The sequence below is a fragment of the Emydura macquarii genome, unplaced genomic scaffold (assembly GCF_026122565.2).
Source record: "Emydura macquarii macquarii isolate MOO-44397 ecotype Brisbane River unplaced genomic scaffold, CSIRO-AGI_Emac_v2 contig_499, whole genome shotgun sequence".
NCBI classification, from domain to species: domain Eukaryota; kingdom Metazoa; phylum Chordata; order Testudines; family Chelidae; genus Emydura; species Emydura macquarii.
The window spans coordinates 13,588,737-13,604,163 of NW_027130636.1; positions in this window are offsets into that span (position 1 = coordinate 13,588,737).

Below are 15,427 nucleotides of genomic sequence, written 5' to 3' on the forward strand. Positions count from 1 at the left end.
AGAAGTGGCTGATTTTCAAACATTCCAAGCATCCAGCATCTCCCACTGACTTCATATATACCAATGGCATCTCCTGGATGATCCCAAAGTCATGTAGGAAAGACCTTTATATCATTTCACCATGCTATGTATTCTCTCTCTATATATATATATTGATATGCTGTAATAATACTCAATAATAGAAAAACTACTCCACTATATTTATTTGCTTATATTTGTGAAAGAGGCTAGTGATTTTAGATGCCTCAATTTTTGGGGTGCCCAACTTGTAATCCCCAAAGAGAGTATATTTGCAGGAAGTGCTGAGCTCAAGCCCTCTGAAAATCTGGCCCTTTTGAGATATCTCAAGTTAGGCATTCAGAAACTGATGCACATGAAATCACTCATCACCTTTAAATATTCAGGCCTCAGTGCACAGTTTAATTATCATTATTTTTAACGCTGAATACTGCCTGTTCATTCCTCTAGTATCATCTTCTATTGGCAATGTAATTTTATAGCTTTTATAATAAATGTACAATTTCAACACTTTCCTAAAAAGAAAAAAAGGTTCAAAACTGAGTTTCCAGTATAGAGTCAGAGAGAACAGGTTTCTGTGGAACTGTAGGGGTGAATCATAAGCATCTGCTCCTCTTCTCAGTTTGCCACGTATGAACATTACAAACATATATCTCTCCAATGGTAGCTGCAACTGTCCCACGTTACATAAGCCAAAGCTGTGCCTCTTACATGTCGTCTTACAATGCCAAGTATGTTTTACTTTCATATGGATTTTTAAAATGCCAGAACCTGCCCTATGCAGAGTTTGGATGAACTGCCAAATTAATTTTGCCTGATGATGAAGTGACAATTGATATACAGGGGTTTCATATAACTGGTTTCTCTTTTAAACTAGAGTCTTTTTTATGTCCAGGGAGAAACACTTTATTGGATACTTAAAGCACTTTTCGCATGAGTTAGTATAACCTGCCCCCCATGACTGACATTGACAGTGCTCTCATGATTTCCTCAGAGATTAGATGATCTCTACTGTGTCTGGAATGGAAAATCCATGTGCCATGGCAGGTATGCAATGCATTCTAGTAAAGGGTCATTGAAAGGGGCAATATTAAATTAGTTTCCTGGAAGATGGCAAACTACAAAGTGACCAGTTTGGCTGGTGGGCTGGAAATGCTAATGAAATTGAGAAACTGCAGGTATCGTTTGCAGCAGGTCTTGAGTTTTGCTGGGAAGAGTTGTTCTGAGAATCAGAAGTTTGAGAGAGGAAAATGTTACCAAAGAGAAGAGTGTAACTGAACAATCATTCACAAGCTTGTTCTAGTTCATTACGGTATCTCACTTAATGGAACTGAAGTGCTCTTGAAAGCATAGTGTTCTGTACTTTATCAGGTGATCTCAACCCCTGCAAAGGGAGAAATTAATTTTGCTCTTTAAAGCTAGTCCTTAATGCTGAGACCAACAAAAGTTGCTCATATCATTTACAGTGTAATGAGAGCTCAATACCTGAACAACCTGGTTGCACTGGAGGAAAACAAACTAGTGTGGGTAAGTGGATAGTCTGAAAAGAGGTTTGAGTTCAAAATCTAAGCTCAGCTTAACTAGCTGCATTCAGATCTGCTCACCTGCCTCTAAACACCGACTTTGGTTTGGCAGACATAGACCAAAGCTATTATTATATCAGCTTAGCCTCCTGAGGGTTATAATACTTTGGTCTAATTTTGGTTGTGGGTAGTATTGGTGGCATGTGATTTAGAGGATGTCAGACTAGATCATCTTGTGATCCCTTATGGTTTTAGACTTTATGATTCTATCGCCTTTGGGCATGGTATGAAGCCCTAGATGGAACCATTCAGGCCACTGTGATATATAATGTCATGACACTAGCACGCAAATGTCATCACCTCATTCCCTATGAAAATGGAGTGGGCTAATTGCTTCCTTTAGGCTGGACCAAAAGAAATGTGATCTCCAAAAACCCATCTATAGATTGAGGAAGAAGAAAGAGGTCATCATTTATCTTTTGTTGGCCCTGGTATATCACCACTGAAGAGTGGGTGATAGGTAAAAGCTGGCCACCTATGGAGTTCAGGATCTCCACTCACAAAGTGCAGTTGGAAGAAAGGAGACTGACTATTCTAATAGTAATAATAAATAGTTTTTCTTTCAATAACACCTTCCAATGGGATATCTCAAAACACTTCACAAACAGCATCACAACCCATAAGTATTATTGTTATCCCTTTTTTACAGATGGAAAAACTGATGCATACACATTAAGGCCAACAATTTCAAAAGTGCCATTGATTTTGGGTTCCCAACTTTGAAAACCTTAGGGTCTTGATTTTCAGAAGTGCTGAAAACTGTGATAAAGTCAGATCAGAGGGCCTCAAAAGGTCATACCAGGGCCAGAGGGTGAGCCCTAGAAGGCCAAAAACCCTTTTTCCTGGAAGCAGGGGAGAGATGATTGCAGGGCAATTAGAGACACCTGGACCCAATGAAGGGCTAGTCCAGGTGTACTTAAACCCTGCCTTCCCTAAAGGATGGGGGGGTGGGGGAGCACAGGAGAAGGAAGTTGCCAGGAGGCTTGTGGCAGCTGGAGGAAAAACTTCCCCCAGGCTAGGAGATGGTGCTTCTCTGCAGCCAGAGAGGGGGAAAACCCTAGGCCCAGCTGGCAGAGGGAAGCCGGAGCAAGGTACCTCCCTGGGGAGACGGGATTACTGGTGACTCTGCCCCACTACAAGGGGAGGAAGCATGGGACCCACTAAGGAGAAGCTGGCTGTTTGCCACAATACCCATAACTCCTTCTGAAGTCAGTGGAACTTGTAGAAGCTCAGCACCTCTGAACATCAGAACCAAGATGTCTCCAATTAGGCTTCCAGTAAGTGAAGCACAAAGAGTAGTTATACTATGAGAATATGACTCCAAGAGATTTGCTCAAGGTTCACATTGTTTAATGACAGAGCTCAGAGAACACGGTTTTTCAAAGTCACAGTCCCTGCTGCTCACAACTAGATCATATTGCTCCTGGTAATTGAAAAGAGCTAGATGACCAAATCTCAAAAGTTTCAGAGTTGTCTTAGGTCCAGATCTGAATTTCTGGATCTGTCCCATATGGTAATAGAAGCTAGCCATGACATTCGGATTGGAATGCTAAACCTTCCTTTCCCCTTTAGCTTTGCTGTATCCAGGATTTTAGTTCAGGCCCACCCCTAGCATGCAGTTAGATTAAGGCATGCACATTTTTGGAGGCTACCTGAACCATCTTAACCTTTTAACACTTATTTTTTGAAGAACCCAGTTACCCTGTCCTCAGTAAAAGCACTGAGAAATGTGCCTCCAAAACGTTGCCAGGGTGCACAAAATACAGTGGCACTGATTCACCACTGTAACACTTTAGATGTACATTGGTGAAAATCCATTAAAATGAGGGTTGAGTAATGAAGTGCCAAGTCAGGCATGTCAGATGTTGGAGAAATACAACTTCATACAGTTTTACCTAAACAGTTTTTATCAAAACACAGAGTTTTAACAATAGGTCAATGGGTATTCTCTTTAAGGAACATCACTGGTTGTCTATTTGTGGAATTAGATTTAGGAATTTTTTGTAGAAACATCGCTACTTTGGAGATAAGACACAGTGATCAAAACTGCTGAAAGTCAGTTGAATAATTTTTTAAGACTGAGCCGAAGATAACCGGGATGGATTGGAAGGGATTTAGATTTGGTATCCTCCAAACAAATCAATCAGTGTTTCCTATTTCCCCTAAAAACCTTTAAATTAGATTAATAGACTAGATCTGTTTTATGTCTAACCCAGTCTTCAACTTGCTCTGCCTGTGACAAAACCATTAACTTGGATAAGACTTACAATACTTATAATCATGATTTTTTTGCCAAGGTCTCTTTCTCTCAGGTTCCTATGTTTGACCTGAATCGGCCCTAATTGGTTCAAATATCTACAAAGTCTATCTACTTTTACAAGTTTAGCAACCATGTACAATTCAGGGATTTGCATACATATCAGAAAACCACAAATTGTTTTAAGTCCTTCTTGCGGACAATTGTATCCCATTCCAGAAGACAGATATTTGATTCTTTCTTTTACAATATCTGAAAGTTAAACATATCCATGCATTTAAAAAGAAAAAAAAAATGTATTGTGGGCCAAAAAAAAAACAACCCAAAAACATATATCCATATACTTTGTGAAACTCACTTCAGTGAGAAAAACACTGACTAGGTAACACTACTTGCTACTTATCTCTTTCAAAAAACAAAGGGCTGTGTTTTGTAATTCAAAACTCCTATAATAGAAAGTATGATTAATTTTACTTAGCATCTGAGGCAGTCATGATTAGTGTATTAGCATATTTCAGTACTTTAACAATAGGGAGAAACCAAATAGTTGGTTCAAAATCCAATTACCTCCAACAAATATGCTATCTGCCAATCTGTGGGCAAAGTGTTTATTTTTATATTCACATTGCTCATTGTCTAACTCAAGGTTAATGTCTTCAGAAGTAGTTAGCAAGTACTATTTTACAGGCAAACATTGCATGAGAATGACTGCCCTAACTAGGGTTTTCTGAAAGATTTTCTTTTAAAAACTTCCATACATCACACCTGTTTGACACAGTGGGCTAAATTCAGCACTAATGTAAATGGATGCAACTCCAGTTTGCATCTGGTGTAAGCCCACTTACACCAGAACTGAACTGCATCAGCCATATATTATGTGCTCGGCAGAACTTTATGAAATCAACTACGATGTCAGGTTTCTCCTGGCAGTTTCAAGCAGGTGAGGAATGCTTAGGATATGTATGGTTCAGAATTTTATACTGAGATACTGTAGCTAAATAGACTTATCCTGAGTATTCACCTTGATCCTAAGCAAGAGTCCTTTCTTCCACCTCATTGTTCCCCACCCTTCCTTCTGCGTCCAAAAGGCATATCTTGTAGCTTCACCCCGAATCCACTGGATCATTCTCCACCCCAAGTAAGCGGAGAGCCTCCTACTCCCTACACACTTCTGCTCTATCTGCATGCAGTCACTCAGAAAAAACAAACAGAGCTTTGGTTAGTTCACCTTTTAAAAAATTTTTGCAATGCACAATGTACTATGTGACAATCAGATACTGTGTCAGACTCAGCCCATGACTTTAATGGTATCACTAAATGTAATGTGACATGAACCATGTACCCTGGTGCTACAAGGAATAACACAATGTAATAACACTATGTGGCTCACTGGCACAGTGTAAATTAGGGTTCTCAAAGTACTATTATTATGGAAACTACAGACTTCAAATAAAGCCATTGCACAGCAGTGGTGGAATCTGAGCTCAGGAATGAGCCATGTGGTTTGGCTGTGTTTGTGTCTGGGCTGAATTCTTCTCTGTGGTCTCCAAATAAAGTTTTAAAATGTTGTTACTAACCGGCCCTGGTAGACTTCAAAAGGCTTTTACTCAAATGTTTAGGATTTTAAATGTGCTGAAAAATTTGCCAGATCACAAATACCTTTGTGTACCTGCTTAATTCTCTTTTCCCCTTAACACTGTGGGTACGCTTAGTCTGCCAGAGAGTGATCTGGACCTATGTTCTCAGCATGCACCAGGTTTCCTTTTACTGATGCCTCCATTAGGATATATTTCACTTTAAACTGAAAGTATGAAACCAGATTAAAAGTAGCCAATTTTACCCTAATATTTCTGAAACTTCAAAGGGAGCACATTCATTTAGCACTTTGAAAGAGGTGGTAATTGGCTGTCTTTTGCGTGGTGAACTAAAACAGTTACATTGCATCCAGTCTTAAGTATATTTGAAAATCTTACAAGACAGTTCATGTTATAAATACAGGCTTCTGTATTGTCAGCTGGCATTTATTTTGTTTTGTTTTTGTGGAAAAAAATTATATGTGCATGGGGTTTCATTAACTGGCTTTTTCTGCCTATGATCCTTAGTTAAATAATATTTAATGGACCGTGATCTCTGTATGAGACATAAGCCTTTTGCTGTGGAGTGCAGTGTACTCTTACAGTTGGTTAAATGTTGTTATAGTTCAGGTTCATGAATTTCTCTAATCTGATTAAAAAAACCAAGAACTCTGAACAAAAACAACAGAACAGGTTCATGTTTACTTAATCCTAAAAAATGGAGATCAGACCGTGTAAAGGAAAATATCAGAGATGAGCCAAAACCGCATTGCTGAAGTCCAACCAATTAGAGTTTTGGAGGCATTTAAAGTTTTGGATCTCTGGATCTAAACTCAACCTAATGATTTGTGTTCCAGGTTGGACTCAAATCCAGACAGGGTCTATTTTCTAGTTCTGGTTTAGATAAAGTTCAAATTTCCATTTTTCCAGTATTTAAAAGGAAGATGTTCATCATCTGAAGACACATCAGGTGAACAGTTAAAGTGACCAGCACAGTGTAATTCAGGAGAGCCCTTAATAAACTTGAGCGGAAACCTTAGCCTAAATCACTGATGGACTGAAAAGAGTGGCAACCCCACATTGGGCCCAAAGACCGTCAGGGGGATATCCGTTTATGCAATCACTACATGGAACTGAATGTTTAATGGTATTGGCAAAAAGCAATGGGTTAAAGGTGAACCATAATTTCTTACTCTTCACCCAAAGGTGAAATTTAAAGCATAAGAAACAAAACTTCCTCTTTATCCCACAGTTTCTTTACAACTTATTGAACTTTTACACAGACACACGTCTCCAATTTATAGAAAACCTTTTACCCTAGTAGCTATGCACTCAAACTTAATTACAATTATACTACTTTTTAATTTCATCTTTCTTTTACTTATCATTATCCTCGTACACATTTACCCCCCATATTAGAGTCACAGTACAGAGCTCTGTAGTGTCACTCTACTTTTCTACCTCTGGCTCCAAAGTATTGTGTGATCCTTTGTATAAAGACAAAAGAAGATCCTAGTTCTGCAGAGTTCAGATCCAAATCCAAATATATAAAAAATTCGGAGTCATTTGAATTCAATTATCTACTTTGGTTCATTCTACAGACAGGACAAGACATGATGTTTAGATCTGAATCTGAAACTTGGACTTGAGAGTGGTTTGTATCCCATGATCCATGTTGGGACCATCCTTGATAAAAACACTGTATAAATCCTTGCTGTATTCCACCACCATAATTAGACTCTTCAGGCTGTGTGGAAGTTCTGATTACTGAGCATCTCAGATGTGCTGAAAAAACCCTAGAATTACCCTCTTCACCAGAAGTGTTCATTTAATTAATACTATTGCACAGGCTGTATCCTATTGCTTATGCTGAAAAAAATCTGATTTCAGTTATACTGCAGTCAGAGCCCCAATAGCCTGCAAATGCAGAACATCCTTGTATCCACAGATTTCACTTTTATGATGTTTTGAATATTGTCATTTGTCCTTTTGTATGTCTACACTGCAGTGTAAACACCAGGTTTGAACTCAGGCTCAAGCCTAACCCCCCACCCACCTACATGCAAATTGAGCTGGGAAGGCACAAGGAAGTCTGGGATGTGGGTGGTTGGACTCAGGCCCACATAATGCAGTTTAGATGCTGGAGCCCCAAGCTGGGACCCAGGGTTCAACAATTCCTTACTTGGGGTTACAAATGAGTGTAAATACTCAAGCCCTATGTTAACAACCCCAGGGTCTGCTAACTCAAGTTCTACCAATCCTGGGTTTACATTGCAAGATCTTGACTGTAACACATTGTGTATATGGATAGTATTAGCTGCTGGTTTAACAGAGCAAAATTACCTTGCAATGTTTAGTTAGATCTTTCTGTTCTTAGCTCTGTTTAGCATCACTGATCTGCCGTCTTTACCTCCTCCCGAGTCCATCTCCACATAAAGCAACAATTTCTCCACCCCATCAGTTATTAATTTACATTTCTTCTAGTCAAAGAATAAGACCACATAAAATGATATTGAATTACTGATTGCTACACCTCATTGTGCTTTGTACACAGAAGCTTAAGATAAGACCCTAGAAAATGAATGCCAGTTTTGGTTTCGTCTGTGCATGGCTTTTTTTAAAATTACATTTTCAATTTGTTTTGATTAAAGGCAGGAGATTAGTAAAAGAATGTTATAATCAGCTTCTTTTTTAGAAACTAACTGAACGTACATGCTGAGAAGAACCCTGTTACAGCATTGAACGAGAACTACAATAATAGATTTTTCTGTGGAGCAGTTGCCATTGAGGAGGATGGGCAATTTTGTACCATTTTCCCATTACGATCCTTGCCTTAAAACTTTTCTTTTTCTTGGACCTGTTTTCTTTTTTATGTTGAGTTCACAGTCTGAAAATGAATTCTCAGAGCTAATACAGATATACTATAATATATATACTATATAAACTAGAGCAAAGAATGGCACAACGTTAATGCCTTTTTATGATGGACTATAACTACAACAGAAAAATACCCATACTGTATTTTTTAATGTTTATGATGAATTCAGAACTGTAATAAGTAAAGAAATTGGTAGAAGATGAATCTGCTTTTGCGTAAAAGAGGGGGAAAAAAGACTACCAGGTGTCTGTATGATGTATGTGTGCATGCTCTAACCTTCACCAGCAATAGACTCAGAGTGCTGAAAGACATTTTTCCCCACATCAATTAGAATACATCTAGCCTTGTCATAGTACATTTGGCTAAGATCAATTTAATATCCAATGCATCCTTTGTCAGGGGACTCTGAGCTTGATCCCAAGCCCATTGAAACCCATGGCAGCCTTTCCACTGACTTCAGCCAGTGTTGGGTCAGGCCCTATATTCTGCAATTACATAGACAAAGAGAGACTGACACGTCTTTTTCTTCTCTAATCAATACTTCAATGAACAATTACTCACATGCTTAAAGTTAAGCATTGCTTAAAGTTAAGCATTGTTTAAGAGCTTTGCTGGGTCAGGGTATAAATGGGCACTTCATGTATAGGTCATTAATGGCCAGACCATGGCTGACTCTGGTACAACTGGATTGTTAAAACAGAACAAAATAAAAGGGGAGCTTATCAGTTTTGGTAGCTGTCATTATGGGTGTTGATATCATGCATTGGTGTGACACAGCATCCTCTTATAAATGAAGACAAGAGACAAAATGGATCTGAAGAAAGACCATAACTCTAAACAGACCCACAGATAGCCAAGCAGAAATATAATTGTACCGGAAGTGTAGGGAGTTAGAAAATGGCACATACCTGGTGCTTCTCACACCCCACTCCTATAAACATCACCACTTAGACTTGGCTAGAATGGCCAGGCATGACCATAGATGGTTAAGGTCAGACGTAGCTGTGAAAGGTAGGGGTTACCATAGATATGGCCTCCAGCAACCACAGGACAAAATGATAAATAACAACAACCTGAAATTAAATTGGAGATGGTGAGGAAATCCCTTCCGGATCGTTCCTGTGGCACGCTGAAAGCCTGAAGCATGAGCTTTTAGCAACATAAGACATAGATCAGAAATGAATGCCAGAGCTTCTGCCACCTACCATCTGCCACCTACCATGATCCCTGCCACCTATCATCACAAGCCATCCTGCCATGCTCATATATTTGTCCAGCTGTCTCTTAAAACAAATTAAGTTGTTTGCCCCCACAACTCCTATTGGGGAGCTAATCCAGAACCTCACCCCTCTAATGACACAGGCCAGCTGTGTGTGTTTTATTACAATGCAGACATACCCCTACTAATTTAGGGCTGTTGAACTTCCCTTATCTAAAATATCAGTTATTTTCTCGAAGAAGGAATTCAGGTTAGTCAGAAATGACGTACTTTGAGTAAACCCATTTTTCATTACTTCTCCTTTACCGCCATGCATTTAAATAGTCTTTCCTTCAAATTTTATTCTAAAACCTTGCTTGCTATTGAGGTCAGATTAACAGATCTGCAGTTGCCCACATGACTTTTTTTCTTTTTCTTAAATTATGTTAAATGTTAGCTATTCTCCAATCATATGATATTTCCCCAGAATAGATATATTTATTAAAAATCCTTGCTACTGGTATAACAATCTCATATGCCAGTTCTTCCAGTATTCTGGGATGGAAATTATCCAGTCCCCCCAGTTTGAGCACATTGAGCCTTTTAAGCTTCACTTCTACTCAGACGTGTAAATTTCCATTTCTAGACACTCATTTCCATCAGATGTACTGCCTTCATGCACATGTTCCATATTATTATCCTTATTGAAAACCAGGGTAAAGTATTCTTTTGTTTTTTGGGCCATACCTAGATTATCTTTAATCTCCTTCTCATTCACACTGCATAGCCACCAAACCATGTCCTTCTTTAGTTTCTTTCTATTTATATAACTAAAAAACCACTTATTGTCTATTTTAAGTTCCTTGAAATATATTAGCATTCTAAAAATTCTAGTGTCGAGAATAATTACTACTTGTATAATATAATTATATTGTTTCATCACTCACGCATAAGAAGGGGATTCAGGACCATTATAATATTATGGCATGAAATATGGCAGTTAAAATTGCATTCACTGACCCCCATATAGCAGAAGGACAGGCTGTGAATGTTCTGAAAGAGATTCTTATTCATCTTTGTGTTTTACTAGACCTTCATGATAAACTATCTCCATTGCAGACAATACTGTATCTATCTTTGTTGCTATTTTTCAAATCAATTTTCCTTTCTTCTTATCTTATTTATTTTACTGACAATCACTGTCTATTGAATACGATAAGAGCACAGAGAAAATGTAATGACAAAATGTAATGACAATCACACACATTGCAAGGTGGTAAACAAGACTAAACAGTCCCATAAAAAAAAATCTAAGAAAACGGAAGGCAATGTTTAAGAAATGCATCATTCACAGAAAGAGATTAAAGAGCATGGGTGAGTTTCTGTCTCACATCTTAAGCGAGGAATGTGGAACATCCATTTTACTCCACAAAAAGGAGATTCAAAACAAACTGTAAAATCATTAGGTCATAAACAAACCACACTGCTACACACTGGATTGATGACTCCTTTGTAATAAGTCACAATATCTAACTCTGGTCATCGTGATTTTTCAAACTAAATTTTAATCTCTTTACCTCATAAATTCTGGAATTTTCTTTCTTAGGTTAAGGATCTTGCCTACACAGCTTTAGGAAGATCTAGTACAACCACACAAGCAAATAAGCAAGCAGTGAAATCCTTGAAAAAGTATATATAGCTGACCTAGATTAACTGACATTTATACAAACAGAAAAGCCACTAACAGTCATGAATACAATAATTGACTTTTCTCCATTCGTACCTGCCACAATGAGGAATCAGATAATACTTCACATGGGTGGCTAAAATCTCAGACCATGCCTTACTGCATGCAGAAACTGACTTTCAACAGCAAAAGAAAGAGAATTGAGATGACAAAATAACTACAGCCACCACACTAGAGCTAGCTGAGTAATTTATTCAATTAATTTCCGCTCTTTTTCTGTTTGTAAATAGTGTACCAAAAATTAATAGCTTTCTCTTATTCATGCCATATTGAAATTAGGCTCTGAATAACTGCTGCAAATATTTTTTCATCTGCAACTTATTCATGAGCATTTCATCAGGAATATTGAATACTTAACATTCAACCTGTTTTGAGTGGTCATATGTCACATGATAAATTTCTGTCATTTTATTGGATTAGCATGCACCACAGAATGAGATTTCTGGTGTGAACACTCACAATTTTAAACACATTATCATCATTATATGCTATGTAAGCATCAGCAATGCATCTGGATCTTTCCAGGATGTGGGTGCATCGGTGTAAGAGAGGAAGAAAGAAACTCCTTTCTCCAGCTTCATCCATCTCACAAAGAATGAGCACAATTGCTGATTGTGGGAGCTCTGAGAAGGAGTGGACTCTGCACAGCCCTTAAAGCAGGGCTAAACTACACAATTTGACTCAAACTGGAACAATAGTCTTGGATGGGATTTTCAAAAGTACTGAAATCCTGTTGTAAGTACTTATTTAGGTGCCTTAGATTATAAACTCTTCAGGGCAGAGATACCCTCTTACTATAGATATGTACAGCACCAAGCACAGTGAGGCCTAATCTCAGTTGGGACTTCTAGGCGCTACTGGAATATGGATAATAAATAATATTTTCCCTGTTCCAGGGGGTTGCGGGCTAGGGCTCAGCTATACCTGTAGCTCACCTGCACAGGTGAAGGAAATCAGTGACGATACATGACCGGGGAACATGTTGCTGAGAACAGGTCCCCTGAGAAAATAAAACCAACCTGTGAGTAAGTCACCTCAGTAAAATAACCAGGCTGAAAGTTGAGAAAACCTGAGAGAGGGGGAAATTGAGGAAGTGGATGGGCCCAAAGACAGATCGGATTGGCTTCTATTACACTTCCCAGGAAAAGCCTAAAATATTTCTTAAAGTCTGCTGTTTTGATAATATCCCTGCCAGTAAAGTCACTCACTAGGATATTTGGAGAGAGCAGGCACCAAGGAGCACAAATACATTCACAGCAGTTTGGTTTAAAAGAGTGAATGAATCCTAATGGGGCTATTTTTATTTATTTATTTATTTATTGCAGTATCCACCCAGCTCACTTCAAACAATCACTGTCTGGTGATAAACTACAAGGAACATAGGGAGAATACCACTCTGATGTTTTTTATGGCCAAGCCCTCTGTCACCTTATTTAGGAAGTTCATGAACTGGTGAAGTCTGCATGGAAAGTCCACATCTGGGTCACAGTATAAAGGCTACTTTTTTTGTACTGCTGAGAGGATATGTTGTCAGCTACATAGATGAATAGACACATGTGCAGGCAAACCAGGCACATTCAGGCAAGACATACTGTCAACCAAAATGTCCTTGTCGTAATTTATTTGGATTCTGTATTAGGTTTCATGTGTAAGTACAAGTATTTTGAAGGAAAAATTACAAATATCTATCTCCACCAACCTGTACCAGGAGAGCAGCAGAATCAGGGGCTGTACCAGAAAGGTAGCAGAATTCAAAAGTACAACACCCTCCCCCACCCCAAAATCCTGTGAATAAAATGATACTATAATTTCAAGTACACTCCTTTATCCGGTAGCACCAGCCAGTTAAACTGGATTTTGTATCTGATTTCTTCTTTGCTATGTGTAGTTTACTATGGTCTTTCAGGCAGTTTTTGATCGCTAACACACTTGATTTAAAATAAAATCCACCTATGTTTAGATCACTTTGGAACTCAGTTGCATTCATACGTTTGTTCTAGGTTCTCTTCAGTGAGACAAAATTCCCATTGAGGTCAATGTTAGTTTTACTTGAGAAAACAGTGTGGGTTCTGCCCTTTGTATGATCTCCATGCCATATCTGATCAGGTTCAAAGGACAGAACACAAGCCACCATGCTGCATCATTCACTTTTAAGCACCCCTTGAAGTACTGTGATCTTCTGTTAGCAGAGCAGGTTATAGTCTTTGGCTATTTATTTTAGATACTTGTATGGGCTAAATTATGGTAGTATCTAAGCACTTTACAATCTTTAATATATTTTTTCCTCACAATATGCCTGAGTATTCCTCTGGAGATAGGGAAGTGCTATTATTTCCATTTTAAGGATAGGGTATTAAGGCACAGAGATAGTAAGTGATTTGCCCCAGGACACGAGAAAATCTGTACTAGAGCAAGGAATTAATTGAACCTCAGTGATCCAAGTCCATGACTGGTTCCCTACCCACACGACCCTCCTTTCTCTCCTGTAAAACTTTATACTAGAACTCAACAATTGGACCCCATTCAGCAAAGCACTTAAGGATAGCGTTAAGACGATCGTGGGCAGAGAGGTCTTTCTCAGACATTTTTGTGAATTCTGAATGGCATTTTGATTCAGCCCTGTTTATGTTTCATGAACTTTTCTATTAGGAAAGTTTTGTTCTTATGTATGCTAGCAAAGATTGGGACACAACCATGTTTCACCAGGAAAAAAACAACCAAACTAAACCAAAACAAACATTAAAAAGTTGATCTGGAATGTTCATGAATAGAAAAAAAAGGGGGCTGAATTTGCTGTATAATTATAGTGAAGAATGTGATTAGTTTACAGAGATATTCACTTTACATTGAATAAAAAAGACCTCATATATTTCTTCAAACCTTTCTTAACCAAAATCCATACATGATTAAATACACAACATAGTTTATATGTATGTATGTATATCTTTCAGTTATGTTTTTCAGCGTGTATATCACACACAGACAAAGAGAGGCATAGAAAGGTTAAAAAGGTAGACTGGGTCCCACCAAAGAAAGGAAAGTGTGATTTAACTATCAGAATTCTGTCTCTTCTTTCTTTCTGTCTGGGGTAGCCTGGTGGGTCAAGAAAAGAAAACAGAATATACAACTTATGTTTGCAGATGTCACCTTAGACTCCCCATACATCATTAAACATCTAACAGTTCAAACACTCCCTTTAACTTACACTTCATGTTTCAACTTCACTCTCAACTTCTTAAGATTGGCAGCTTTGTGTACATTCACCACATACAATAAACAATCAGTCAACACACTACACAGCTTTCACTTTCTCCAAAGTTCTTATACACCTCTGCACGTATGTAAACACACACACACTGAATGTGCATGCAATGTACTGGAATGATTAATGGTGTATACTAGTGCAGCTCTCCTATTTGTATTGTTCTGTCAAGCATTAAGATGACTGTCACTACACTATGGTATTAATTTAATAGTATCTTTCATCTTGAAAGATAAAACTATTTGCACCCAGCAGAGCTGAAATGCAAATGCTTCTGAGTTAGAAGGCAGTAGCTAGCAGCGTAAAAAATGATGTGCAACACTAAGCAGAGGGACAGATTATGGCATATAGACACAATGTGACCCCTCCTACACCCACACTCTTGTCAATAAAAACTGCCTTGGGACCTTTAATGGATAGGCAGAATAGAGAGGGCTTGAGTTTACAAAGCTTTTTGTGAAAGTATCATACAAAGAAGACTTCATAGAATGTAGTTTATAAATTACAGAAGGCTGAATAGCTGATATAACCAGTTCAGGATATTTATTTCAAACATGTTCAGATAAAATGGTGAAAAGATGCTCTTTGTTCTACTAATTGATTGATTTTACTTATTAATATAATGCCTGTCTGAGACAGTTACGCATTTCCATTAAAAAAATACACAACATATAAATTATGTGTCATCTGCAATATGGCATATGCTACCCACATCTAGTCTGGGGGGAAATCTGGGCTAGTAGGAGACAGTGTAGTCCAGAGGATGGGGCATGGGATTAAGAGTTGAAAGGCCACAGGTACTCTATTTATCTCTGCTGCTGACCTGCTGTATAACCTGTAAGCAATGTAGATATCAATCCCCATGAAAAGGAAATACGTGTGACAGATCTCCAACCCAAATCCTGTTTTA